This window comes from Octopus bimaculoides, chromosome 10 (genome assembly GCF_001194135.2).
Source record: "Octopus bimaculoides isolate UCB-OBI-ISO-001 chromosome 10, ASM119413v2, whole genome shotgun sequence".
Classification (NCBI taxonomy): domain Eukaryota; kingdom Metazoa; phylum Mollusca; class Cephalopoda; order Octopoda; family Octopodidae; genus Octopus; species Octopus bimaculoides.
The window spans coordinates 36,400,293-36,411,841 of NC_068990.1; the positions used below are offsets into that span (position 1 = coordinate 36,400,293).

At 33.2% G+C, this 11,549-nt stretch overlaps 1 long non-coding RNA gene across 1 annotated transcript in view; it reads right to left on the bottom strand.

The window, feature by feature from the left end:
- The window catches only part of LOC128248893 (uncharacterized), a 122,949-nt gene that overhangs the window by 24,245 nt on the left and 87,155 nt on the right, over window positions 1-11,549 (bottom strand). Inside the window, exon 2 of the long non-coding RNA XR_008265040.1 lies at window positions 6,706-6,783. This is a non-coding gene — a long non-coding RNA (uncharacterized LOC128248893). The remainder of the gene's footprint in view (window positions 1-6,705; window positions 6,784-11,549) is intronic.

The window sequence follows — 11,549 nt, forward strand, 5'->3', positions numbered from 1 at the left end:
CAACAAACATTAAGGTAAGGGAAACATCTTAAGTCAAATACAATATTATTATTGGAAATTTTTTTTTCCACTAATAATATTGTATATGACTTGAGATGTTTGCCTTGCCTTAATGTTTGTTGTCCTCTTTAACAATCATATATCCACTGCATCAGAAATCTGCAATGGTTCTTTAATTACCATCTCGGCTATAAACTTAGAGCCCTAGAAATCCTTTACAGCACTTACCTAGCATACCTAATATTATATAGATGTGCATGTGTGAGTGTATATGTATGTATGTATGTATGTATGTATGTATGTATGTACGGATGGATGGATGTATGCATGGGCTTCTTTCAATTTGTTTAAAAAAATGATTCAAAAGGATTTTGTCAGACAGAGACTACAGTAGAAGATATTTGCATAAGGTGCTGCACAGTGGGATTGAAACACAGAGACCATGTAGTTGGGAAGGAAGCTACTCTACCATACAAATATGCTTGCATATATATATATATATATATACACACACACACATATATATATATATATAGACAACTTTTGTACATATAACATTTATAATCATAATATATACATACTAATGCATATTTCATGATTATGCGTGTGTTTGCATGTGTGTATATATATATATATATATATATATATATATATATATATATATATGCATCTTACCTTAGTTAACTAAATATATATCCACACACCAAACATTAAAACTGACCACATGCCTTACAACACATACACACACATATCTGTATATGTGTATATATGCATACAAAGATATATATATGTATATTTATATTTATATATTCATGTATGTGGGTATGCCTATCTATCAATATATGTATATGAGTGTGTGTGTGTGTGTGTATACTTATAGATACTACTTCACTAAATAAACCACACTGACCACAGTGAATTATGGATCATTGTCCATGTCACAATTTATAAAACCTATAGCATTCCTAAAATAGCATAAGTTCATATGCAGTGGGAAGAGGAAATTTCTGACCTTTTGGCTAGAATCTGTCTTTGAAGAAGATCCTTGGCTGAAATGTCAGAACTCACTTCTCTTCACGGTACATGAACTTTCTGACTTTAGCAATTTTGTAACTATTTTTTTATTGTATTTTGTTGTATTTTTTTTATGAAATGTTCAAATATCTGAGATGAGTTATTGTTAATGCACTTATAATATCCTGGACTATTAAACTGACCTTTAGATATAAAAGATATTTTTTGTTAATGGTCAAAATCCCCTTTAAAGCTATGGTAGTTTACAACCAATCAACAAGGCTTTATAAATAAATATGTAAAACATTAGATTCTTAAGGATTCTAGTGTTGGTCAGACTAGAAAAAAGAAAAAAAAAACAAAAAATATATTATTGCTTTTTTTTTTTTGGACCATTAACCTCATCTTTAAAGATGAGACATTTATTAATATTTACATCTAAACAATTTCAACAGTTTCATTTCTGACCATCTTTACATGCCTTATAACTGGACACGTACATTGCATCAGAGTCGAACAGTTAACTTATATTTCAAAGCCAATGACAGTAACACTCACATTCACCAACCATATTCTATTGTACACATGTCATAGGCATCATTGATAAGAATGTTACTAATGTTAGTTCAGAAATGCAGGTTCTGCATTTGAATCAAATCTGTTTCTATGCATGAGTTCACGAATAATACTGCAGATAGGAATCAGTGATTAATATGGTCAAGACATATCTGGAGGAGAACTGAAGTCTATTACTGAATTTATTTTGTTTTTGTTCTTTAATACTAATGAAGCCAATATTTTTTTCATATTAAAATATTAGTTTCTAACTTCTAATCACTTTTTCTACTCTCACTGCCCTCTGCCCAGGTTTTTGGCAGTTACTGCAATCTCCACCACTCCCTACTTGCACCTTCTTGGCAACACCTGACCGTGCATATTACGACATTCATAACTTTTTTTTTTCTTTACTCTGCCATCACATCTTTGCACTGATCCTTGTTACTTGTGAGTATACCCTGGCACTTCATCATCTCTCTCCTGCTCTCTCTTACACTTCTGCTGTTTCCTATCCCCTCTCTCTCTCTCTTTCCCTCACTCTTCCCTCTGGTTGGATAGCCACGTATCTCCTCTACAACAGCACACCTATTTCGGCCTTCATTCTTTGTTGCTCTTTCTCTCTCTCTTAATAGATAACCATGTACTCTCTATAGCAATGATACCAATTTCTTATTTCTTTATTGCCCTCAAGGGGATAAACATAGAGGGGAAAAACAAGGACAGACAAAGGGATTAAGTCGATTACATTGACCCCAGTGCACAACTGGTATTTAATTTATTGACCCTGAAAGGATGAAAGGCAAAGTCGACCTCGGCAGAATTTGAACTCAGAGCGTAACGGCAGACGAAATACCGCTTTGCATTTCGCCCGGCATGCTAACAATTCTGCCAGCTCGCCACATGATACCAATTTCTACCTCCCTATTTCTCTGTTATATTCTAACTTTTCATCATCTGATACCAGACCACCTCCTCCAATTCCCCCTCCGTTATAGCAAGATGCTTGTTTTCGCCTCTCTATCTCTTTGTCACCCTCGAACCTTTCATCTCCTGACATGAGTTTTCCTCCTCAAATGCCCCTGCCCCTCTCATAATATTCCTTGTCTTGTGAGTTACTTTGTGACCCTGCCAGTGCTGATGCCATGTAAAAAGCATCCAGTCCACACTGTAAAGTGGTTGGCATTTGGAACGGCATCCAACTGTAAAAATCATGCTGAAACTAATCTCTTGAATCCTCCAGTCCATGCCATTATGGGAAGTAAATATAAAACGACGATGACAGTGATAATGATGAGGATTATGATCAATGTTACTGCTAAGCTGTATTCTTGTGCACTTGCACATATTTTACAACTAGCACACAAAGGAAAAAAAATATGCACACACAAGGCTTTCAAGATGAAATTTAAGTTAATTTTTTTTTAATTTAAGAACTTGAACCAATGGTTATCCACATGGATGCAACCATACTCTGCAAAGAAAGAGAAAATTTGCTCGCAGCCAAATTTCTATGCACACCCATTGGAAAAAAAAAATCAGAAGGAACCATGATGGTGATTGTATCCATAAGAACATGTGACACGGACTAACTAATCTCTATCTGGCTTTCTTGAAAAAGTTTTCAAATATAAGAAAAGAACCATTATCAACCAGCATCACCACCACCACCATCAACAACAGCAACAGCAAAAATAACAATAGAATAACAACACAATCTGAAGTCGTAGACAAAATAAGAATACCACCAAATAAAATAAACCAGAACCAGTAAAATACTAAATTTGAATGCAATTCTTTGAGGATAAAAATAAAACAACAAATCATGGTAAGTCTTCCTTGGAATTATTCTGGAATATTCTTCATTTGAAGGATTTTATATAAAGCCAAACTATTTAAACTTGTCTATCATATGTCATTTGATATCAAACTGGTTCCATTGTGAATCTTTGCATGTATTTATTGTAATATATAGCAGTCACTTGTGATCTTTTGTATTGTATATATTTTGTGAAGTGTGTGTAGTGTGTGAATATATGTGTATGGGTGATTGAGAGTAGTGAGTGTGTGTTGTATTGTGGATATGTGCATATATATATATGTATATATTGACCTCTATACACTAATGTAAACACTATGAATACACACAAATTCATAGGCACACACATGCATAAATGTATTATGCTTGTATTTATCTATGTAAGTATGTATGTATGTATGCATGTATGTATGCATGTATGTGTTTATATATAGGAGTGTGTGTGTGTGTGTGAATATATGTATATATTATAAGCACACACATATTTTTTTTTGCTGACAAACATATAAAGGGAAAATATAAAAATTATTTTCCAATAATATACTCTCATTGTAAAATAAATCATTTTTCTTTATGCAAAAACACACAAATCAAAAAACAATTTTTTCCCAGAGTGCATAACATAAATAAAGAACAAAAAAATAAGCAATAATATAGAAAAAGAACTACATCAGCAGTGATAACACCAACAACAACTACAACAATAACAACAATTCAAGAGAAGTAATAGTCCTTCTGGTATATGGAAAACAATCATTATTTTGAAAGCGACAGTCACAATTGGCATGTCCATTCACATGGGTACATCAGTATTACTAAGGCTTCTACTGAAATTAAGTATCCTTCGCTACTGTGAATTTAAATAAAAATGACAGAAAAAGATAACACACACACACACACATATATATGTATAAATGCATACATATATACATATATATATACACACACACACACACACATATATAAGAGAGAGACTGCAGTTGATGGATAGATAGATAGATAGATTCCCACATTTGGTTTATAAACAGGAGCAAAAAGATTCATGTAAAGAAGTGTATATATGTATATTACATTATACTTGTATAGTTTTCTTCTTCTTTTACTTGTTACGGACATTGAACTGCAGCCATGATAGAGCTTGACTTCTAAACTTAGGAGTAGCTAAGATATTTATATTATCCATTTTTATTTGTTGAATTTCTAGGTTACAAGATAAAAGTGAAGACAATTTTATATTTAAGCATTGTCGATTAAAGATACATACAGATATAGTGTAACACATACATATATACCTACTTAAATGCATCAAAGTATATGTATGTATACATACATTGGCACTCCATCGCTTATGACGTCGAGGGTTCCAGTTGATCCAATCAATGTAACAACCTGCTCGTGAGATTAACGTGCAAGTGGCTGAGCACTCCACAGACACGTGTACCCTTAACATAGTTCTCGGGGATATTCAGCGTGACACTTTGAATTACAGGCACAACAGAAACAGGAAGTAAGAGTGAGAGAAAGTTGTTGTGGAAAAGTACAGCAAGGTTCGCCACCATCCCCTGTCAGAGCCTCGTGGAGCTTTAGGTGTTTTCGCTCAATAAACACACAAAATGCCCGGTCTGGGAATTGAAACCGCGATCCTATGACCGTGAATCCGCTGCCCTAACCACTGGGCCATTGCGCCTCCACATACATACATACATAATGTACATATTTACATGCATATAAACACGCACACACACGCATATATGTGTGAGTATGTGTACAGACACAAACACACAGAACAAACATGTAACAAGCTACTATATATTTTCCATTTACCATTTCCACTCATAAGGTAAAGATCAACTCAAGGTTACACCAGAAGACACAAGATTTCACACAGTGAAACTGAACTCATAACTATGTGGTTGTTAAGGAAACATCCTAACCACTCCGCCACGACAAAGCCTGTAATGCGACAGGAGTGACTTAAGGTTAAATATGTGAACATGCGAGCGTGTGTGTGTGTGTGTGTGTGTGCATGCAAGTATATATGTACTTGACATGGACTAGTCCATAAGAATAAACTCAGAGTGCAAAATATTTATTTTGTTGTTCTCATAGTCACTGATAATATATAAATATATATGTGTATGTGTGTGGGTGTGTGTGTGTGTGAATTTCATACACAACCAAAAGAGCTACTAATAGTTTCATGCTTTTATGATACTTTAACTAGGCATATTTATGACATGCACAAAGAAACTCACCAACCAGACTTATGCAATGGCGATGGTTATGACAAATGTTTTGTAACAACCAATTAACAACATTCGGAGACTCAAATTAAAATGGAAATTTATGAGCAAGATGACATAATTATATCCAGCACAGATAATTATAATAATCCTTTCTACTAAATGTCCTGAAAAGGATAAAAGGCTAAGTTGACCTCATCGGAATTTGAACTCTGAAAGTACCGACAGATGAAATACTACTAAACATTTTGCCTGGCATGCTAATGGTTCTGACAGCTCACCTCCTTACAAATAATAATAATAATAATAATAATTATGAATACCTGGATGCAGTACCAGGCAGTGGCTCTCATGGCTTCTGATCTTAACTGATTGGAAGTATTATCATGTACATTGTTTTGTCTTGGTATAAAAGATGGGCTACAGCAAATATTCTGCTCAGTACCACAGACTTACTTGTCAGTTGTTTGACCTTAACCAGTTGAGCATGTCCCTTAATGGCTGACAATATGTGCATTTCTGATCACGAGCAGAAGTAGTGGGGGAGCATCATAGCCATGTGTTGAGAGGAATTCTTTGGGGTTTGGATAATTCACCTTTGGAAACATGGGTGATTTGCTCAACATCCTTAAACAAACCTTATTAGGGACCTTTTGAGTGGGATGGGCTACTCGACCTGTAGAAAATTCTAGCTGGGCCCCACCTGCAAGGTCATGCACTGTTTATCTTGATATGAGATCACCATGTCGTGCACATATGGTTGTGATGCATGTGCCTGGTATACCCTTATGATGGGTAGTCATGATGGGTAAAATGAACTTCGTATATTTTACCCCAGTGTCACTTTGATGGCATGCACTGCTCTCTCACTCAATAATAATGATAATAAGGATAATAATAATAATAGTAATAATAATGATGGATGAATGAACGAATAAATGAGCAAATGAAATCCATGTCAGGATTTTCATTATAATAAACTGTTTCTGTTTAATCTTGAAGTGAACTCAACCTGATTAGAATTAATACTTGCAAGCATTTTAAACTTGTAATATGTAATAACCACACACTTACCCATACCCAGTAATACCAGATTTTCCTATTTTGACGATACTAGCTCTGTAAGAATTCCATAACTTGATAATCTTGAAGCTGTCAGGATAAAAAAAAAAATTATCATTTTGTTTATGACGAAATTTTCTATTTTTGATGATAAACAGATTTATGTGAATTTATAATAAAGATGATTGTCATAATGTCATAATGTTCAGATTGCAGACACCTAGTAATGTAAAGATTCATTTACATGACAATGGACTTGTCAAAACGAATAATTTTTCATGATTTTTGATATGTTAAAGCTATCAATGTTTGATGACCAATGGTCTAGTTGGAATCAATATTTTATCTTGATGGTGGCATTGTTGGAATTTAAACTTTGATGAGGCTAAATCTATGAGAAAGAGAGCAAAACATTGAGAAAGGAAGATGGGAGGGGGTGGGGAAGAAATATATATATATAAGGATGTGTAGACTGTTAGATTGTGATGTATAAATATGCATAGAGAACTAGATTTTTAATTGAATTAGCGTTTCTGAGTGGGCAATAAAAAAAAAAAATTCCCATTGGCTTGCCAGTATAGAAAACAGACATTAGATGATGATGATGGTGATATATGTATACATACACACCTACATGAACATATCTGTCTGTCTATCTATCTGTCTATCTATTTATCTTTCTATCTGTCTATCTATCTACCTATCTATCTACTTATCTATCTATCTGTCTAACTATCTATTTATCTACCTACCTACCAACATACATACATGCCTGCATACATACATACACACACACATACATACATATTTGTATATCACCCATCATTATCAACATCAATATCATCATTGTCCTTTACATCCATGCTGGCTTGTGTAGGATTGCTGCAGCCCATGCCATGTCTTATTCAGAGTTACTGTCTAACTGTTTAAAAATTTAATAACAAAACGTATTGCTTTAACAGTAGCAGTGGAGATGGAGTGGATTAGGGTAGCAACGATAACAACTACAACAGTTACAGTGGTAATAAGAAGTGCAACTAGGTATGGAAGTGCAGCACTTGGTATTATTAACAAAAGAGAAATAAGCCAAAAGTGCGACCACTATAACAGGGCTCAAGATTTAACATACAGGCCAAAAGATAATCCTGTGTTAAGTAAAATCCATACTCTGTGTAAGTCACTACTGAATTGAAAGTGCTGTAATTAAACATATTTCACTAGCTGATACCATTTGACCCTCTTACAACATGGAACCATTTCATTTGTTATCCATCTTTCATACATAATGCTGATCTCTCCACTCACATTATACTTTGATTAACCCCCAGAACCACCAAATTAGGTCTTTTGTATTACTATAAGTCTCTCCTTCCCCACTTTTGATATAGCTGTCCAACAAACTTAGAATCTACCCAACCACTTGTTATCTCTCTAGCTACGTCCAACCCATCCAACCCATGCCAGCATAAAAAACTGATATTAAATTATGATGATGACAATGATGATGATGTTGATGATGATAGATATATATATATATATATATATATATATATATATATATATATGAAAATTGAAAATTAAGGATAAACTCAAGTTTATATTAAAGTTCCTATGAGAATTTATGGTTGTTTGGAACCTTGCAATAACTGTTCCATATGCATATAGATAATCAACCACAACAGATCCTCAGGGAACATTTTATTGTATGAAGGAGCAGATAACAATGTCCCACTGAAACATGATACAATAAAATGTTCCCCAAGGGCCTGCTGTGGTTGAGCAGTTACATGCATTTGGAGCATCTCTCACAGCGTTCCTAACAACCATAATAGTGAAGTGCATTGTTGCTGACTTAATTATTCTTTATTTTCATGTATAACATATAGACATTAATTCATTATCCATTATCATACAACTTTGATAACTGCAGTGAAAAATCTGTAATTTGAGCCGTTTTATGCCATCTGTGGAAGAAAGAACTGAGTGTAAGAGATGCAGCAAAAGAAATTAATGATATGGAAGGTCTAGGAACTGTCAAAAAGCATTTGGTACAAAACTGACTCAGCCATTTCAAGGAATGTGGCATCAGTGTCGAAAACAAGACAAGGTCAAGGAGACCTCATATGGAAGATGAGTCCTCACTTGAAATAGCTGAACAACAGCCAGCATAAGCACTTGTACAATGTCACCTGGACATGGCTTTCACAAAGTGCCACAAATCGACACCTCTATACACTCAGCTGCATGAACAGCCCCTTATGAACTGTCAAAAAGCTCCTTATGAACTGACCAATGACCAGGCTCAATGATGAGTGAATATTTGAAAATAAATGCTGACAAATTCTCGAAATGCCTGTTTTTGGCACTGAATTGTGACTGGGGATGAAAACTGTATCTATTTTTGTATTCATAATAAGAAGAGTCAGTGGCTTCATTCTGACCAAGCTTCAGAGCCTGTTGTCAAGCAAGGCCAGTTTGAATAGGTCATGTTATGTGTTTTGTTGAATCTCAAGGAGATGTTGCACTTCCAGCTTGTCCCAGACGATTATGTTGTGAACACTAACCTTTGTGAACACTAAACGAAGGCAGTAAATATATGATGCTTTGAAAGCCCACAACCCAACATTGGTCAATTGAAGACACGCACTTCTACAGCATGGAATTGCCCTAGCACCCACTACCAATGTGATCAAGTGCAAATTTGCGGAACGCGAGGGGCTAGAAGGGCTGCCTCACCCTACCATCAGATTACCTCCTTTTCCAAGCCATGACTCAACTTCCTGCTTGGATGGAGGTTCAACAATGTGGTTAAAGTTGAAAATGGGTGCAGAGAGTGATTTGTCTTTAAACCAGCCAAATGGTATAAGTGTCAAATTGAGCTTCTGATACAACAATGGTAACAGAGAATAGATTATGATGGCATATAGTCTGATGAATAAATGCTATTTGTATGTACTTTGTTTGAACTATTAATTAAAGCTTGAACTGTTAAAACGCTTTCGATTCAACCTGATGTGTGTGTATACACATATATACACGTGCATACATACAAATATATACAAACACACACACATGCAAAGATATAGATATAGGAACAGATGAATAGATAGACAGACAGACATTTGGATTGTGCAGATACATAGACTAATAGAAAGACAACTGGAGCAATAGACAGAAAGGTACATACATACATACATACATACATACATACATTCATACATACATACATATATATATATATATATATACACACACACAAACACACACACACATACACACACACATACATGCATTCGTAATACATACATAGATGCATACATACAGACATACATACATACAGACACAGATAGACAGACAGAAGGACAGAGAGATAGAAAATGAAATAGAATATGAGGTAACAAAATGAGGGAATAAAAATATAAATAAAAATAATATCTGAAAAATAAAAACGACAAAAAAAAATGAAAATATATTTGAAGAAAAAAAATGAAAGAATAAATGGAAAACAGAGAACCAAAAAAAAAATTAAAAGAAACAAATAAGCAAAAGAAAGAAGAAAGAGAAAAAATAATTTTAAAAAAAGAACAAAATAAAGAGAGGTAAGAAGGCCATAAAGTATAAAAAAGCAAACAAAAAACAATGAAAAAGAAAAAGAGAAGAAAAGTTAAAGACTGGAGGGGAAAAAGAGAGAAACAATGGTGTTTCTAGACACAATAATGTAAAATCTTTAAAATAATTATCAATATAATAACAGAAATGAAAAAAAAAAAAAAGGAAAGAAGAAAATGAGAAGAAAAAAAAATGCTTTATAAAATTCAGATATATAAAAAAAAAAAAAATACAAAATGTTAAATGTATGTGCGCGAATGTGTGTATGTGTGTGCTTATATATGTGCATTTATATGTATGTATGTGTGCATGTACGTATATATACATATATATATATGTGTTATATGCATACATCTATGCATCTACATACATACATACACACATACATAAATGCATGCATACATATATACATACATTCATATATACATATATGTATATATATATATGTGTATATGTAAATATATATATATACATACATATATATGTATGTATGTATGTATGTATATATATATGTGTACATATATGTATGTATGTATATATATATATATATATATATATATATATATATATATATAGATAGATAGATAGATAGATAGATAAATAGATAGATAGATAAGCATTCACACAGACACATATATGGTCATGCACATACATATATACTTATATATTTATATATATTTATGTATACATGCATACGTTCTCACTCTCACTCACTTTTTCTTTTTCTCACACACGCACGCACACACACATGCACACATTAAACAACCAGACGAAAACCCCATAAGAACATCCCATCCTCATAACCGTTCCATCCCATCTCATCTCAGCATCATCACCTACTGGGAAATGGATGAGAAAGAGAAGAAATTTAAAGAAAAAAAAAACAAATCAACGATAAGAATAGCAACAACAACAATAATCATAACAACAATAAAAAAATAATACTAAAATTTGAAAGAAGAAATGGAAAATTCTGTAGAGATCAAAGAAATATTGATGTTTTCGTGGCAGGAATTTCTTCAGATTTTAATAGGACTTCAATGAAATGCTGAAAGGGGTGAATAAATAGGAAATGGAGAGATAAAGCATACTTATATACATATAACTACATATATATAGAGATATATATATATATACATACATATATGTATATGTATGTGTGTGTGTGTATATATGTATATATATATATATATATATATATATATATATATATATATATATATATATATATATATATATATATATAT